General features: G+C 44.7%; 1 long non-coding RNA gene across 1 annotated transcript; it reads right to left on the reverse strand.

Moving 5' to 3' along the window:
• Window positions 1-714: 714 nt before the first annotated feature.
• On the reverse strand, window positions 715-2,559 carry LOC113941667. Its single transcript, XR_003525730.1, has 2 exons — window positions 2,451-2,559; window positions 715-785 (listed from the first exon to the last, which is right to left on the reverse strand). It is a non-coding gene; the product is annotated as an uncharacterized LOC113941667 (long non-coding RNA).
• Between the last annotated feature and the right edge of the window lie 405 nt (window positions 2,560-2,964).

The following is a 2,964-nucleotide window of genomic DNA, read 5'->3' on the forward strand; positions in this document are numbered from 1 at the left end:
GTTTGTTTGTTATGGACACAGCACCCGTGTGACTCCATCAAACCCAACCTGTGCTCTGCTAATAACTGATTAACTCAGGCAACAGGTCTGAATTTCACATTCAAAAACAAGGCTCTGCCTTTCTTCCTGGTCAGGTAGGGACCACCAGGCATGGATCCTTTCTAAGAACCTGTTAGAGGGGACAAACACACCCCCTTCCACAGGAAAGGGACTATGTGAGAACAGCGTAAGGAGAGCACAACTGGAAGACAAATAACCACAGTTATTTTCCCCAGCTGTGAAGGACACACCAAAATGGAAATTGAAATGTCTTCCATCTGAAGGCACTGCTGACTGCTGCACAGTGTGGTCACTGGGGACTGCTTCAACCTTAAGCCTCATCCTGACAGTTTTCTTCCCAACAATTCATACAGGCTTTGGATGGTGGCACCCACCAGTCCAACACAGACCAGCTGGTCAGTTATTACCTCTTCTAAGCAATTCCCACTCCCTCGTCCTCCCCAGCTCTGCAGACACACATGACCCTGTCACTGAAGGCAGCACATCATTTCTAAGCAAATGAAACACCCTTTGCTACCTGCAGAGCTCAGTGAATTCAGTGGATGCTTTACCATTACCCTCAGACACTCCCAAAGCACAGATCCCATCGCTCCCTTGAGGTGACAGTGCCATACCTTGTCATATCTGGTTCTGGGCCTTCATTCTTGTAAGATGCCTCAAGTTGTTTATGTCGTGTGAGAAGGTCGTCCACCAAATTCTGCCTCCTGTCCCCCTCCAGCTGTGTGCTGATGGCACTTGGTTAAGGAACAAACTTTAAAACACTGAAAAACTTTCATTTAATTATATAAAATATCTGTTATACATTCTGAAAATAAATCAGATCCCCTGATCATCAACATTAACTAGGATAACTATTTTAACTCAAGAAAAGGCTCCAATATCTTAAAGGATGGGTCACATCTTTCTGAATTAAATCTGCTGTTATTCTAAATGTGTTCTGAACCTCACATATCTCAAACAAAAAGTTTCATACAGTGGCCACAGAATGATCTTCATGTCATCACCTCAAAGCAGCAAGAGAACTGGAAGACTGCTTACTGCCAAATTAGCATTAAGAACAGCATCTCCTCCTCCAACACCCAACACAAGTCTTTTATCTATCACTAAGAAGCCCTAAGCAGTTGGTCTCCTCTCCAGCACTGACAGTGTAACCCTACTGCACGGGTTAAGTTCAGGGAAGGATGAGACTTCTTAAAAGAGTTCCAACTCCCACTGTCACAAACGGGGCAGGCCCAAACAGAACAGAGCTTTTAAAACCAGTGGGGTACTTCACATCTCATTTCACTGGAGGCTCATAATACAGACCAGGGGAGTAGCTCTTAGCCAAGTGATCAGAGAACAACCAAAAATTTCCTTTGAGCATCTGTTTCCATTTGCAATTGGTCAGCAGAACCCCCAACAGCCACTGGTGCAGCAGAAAAACAATTCACGCAGCGTCTCTGAAAGACAAGATGCCCTGAAGTGCTGTGGGCTACAACAGGGGACGTGTGTTTGCTTTTTTAAATTAACCTCAGTGAGTTCTGAAGGAATACTAACCCTCTTCCAAGTACTGCTGAGTGGATTAGGCAATAGCTGAACTGCTCTGTGTGTGCTTTCTGCCACAGCAGTAACATTTGCCTGCTCTCAGGCACTCACTGGATGGGGAAGTGTCACCCTTGCAGCAGCACAGCACTGAGGGGCCAGGGCTTAGGAAGGATTTCTGATATAATAGGCTTGAAATTAAATGTGCCTTCATCAACTCAGATTGCTCCTGGGTACCTTCAGGGAGATGGACAAACTTCTTTGACTCCTTTGGCCTGACTCTCCCAGTATATGGGAGGAGCAGCATATCCAGGCCACAGGGTAACACTCCTAGAAGAAAACCTGTGATTTCTTCCCAAGGCATATTTTGCAGCATTTTGACAACATTCTGAAGATGGAGCCCTGTTGTTCCTTAAGTCAGTCAAAGCCAGGACTCCCAGAGCCCTGCCCACAAGGCTTCATCCTTCCCTATAGAAAGGCCTGGCCAAGAGAAAACACCAAATAGCCAGCTTTGTGCTGGACAGGTGAGCTTGGCTCACACTCCAGCACCCAGCCAGCAGTGCCAGCACAGCACAGGCAGCACCAGGACAGCTCTGAGATGGCTCACACCATCTTGCTGAGCTCCTATCTGACACAGAGATAACCAGAGCCAGCCCCATACCCACCACCCCAGAGGAGTGCAGGCTCCCTTCCTGCTCTACAGCTGCAATGAAAATACCAAACAGCAGCACAGAGAAAGTTCCAGTGACAAGGTCTTCTGCACAGGGAATGAGGAGAAAACCCAAAATGTGTGGCAGAGCAATCACAGTGTCTTTTTCCACTCTGTCCCACAACACCAAAGGGTCAGAGAGTGATGTTCACACGGATACATTTGCCGTGTTGACACCGCCCGAAGCAGCAACTCCTTCAGCTGATCAATCTTCTCCCTGAGATTCTGCAGTGATGATCTGATGGCCACATTGATCTGGAGGGGAAGAAAGAGATTATTTAAGTTTTTCTTTTTGGTCTGAGTTATAATTGCATAAAATTTCATTCTGCGTCATGCAGTATTTTTATATATGTATATATATATATCTCAAATATATAACATATTATATATAATATGTAATATATATAATGTTATATATATATATATATAATATGTATTTAACTTCAGCTCTACAGGTGTGAAGGGCTTCACTCCAGCCCCAGAAAGCTGAAAGGAAGTGACACAGCTCATGGCTCTGGGGTGCTTATAAAATAATGGGAGAAATAGTTCTAGTTTCACAAACACAACTCTAAGGCCTTACAGCTGTTGAATATGGAAAGCTGTCTTTCAAGTCTTTATAAACAGACTCCTCTATAGGGGCAAAACATTGCAGCACATTTTATTATTTTTTAGAT

This window comes from Corapipo altera, unplaced genomic scaffold (genome assembly GCF_003945725.1).
Source record: "Corapipo altera isolate COAL_440 unplaced genomic scaffold, ASM394572v1 62108, whole genome shotgun sequence".
NCBI classification, from domain to species: domain Eukaryota; kingdom Metazoa; phylum Chordata; class Aves; order Passeriformes; family Pipridae; genus Corapipo; species Corapipo altera.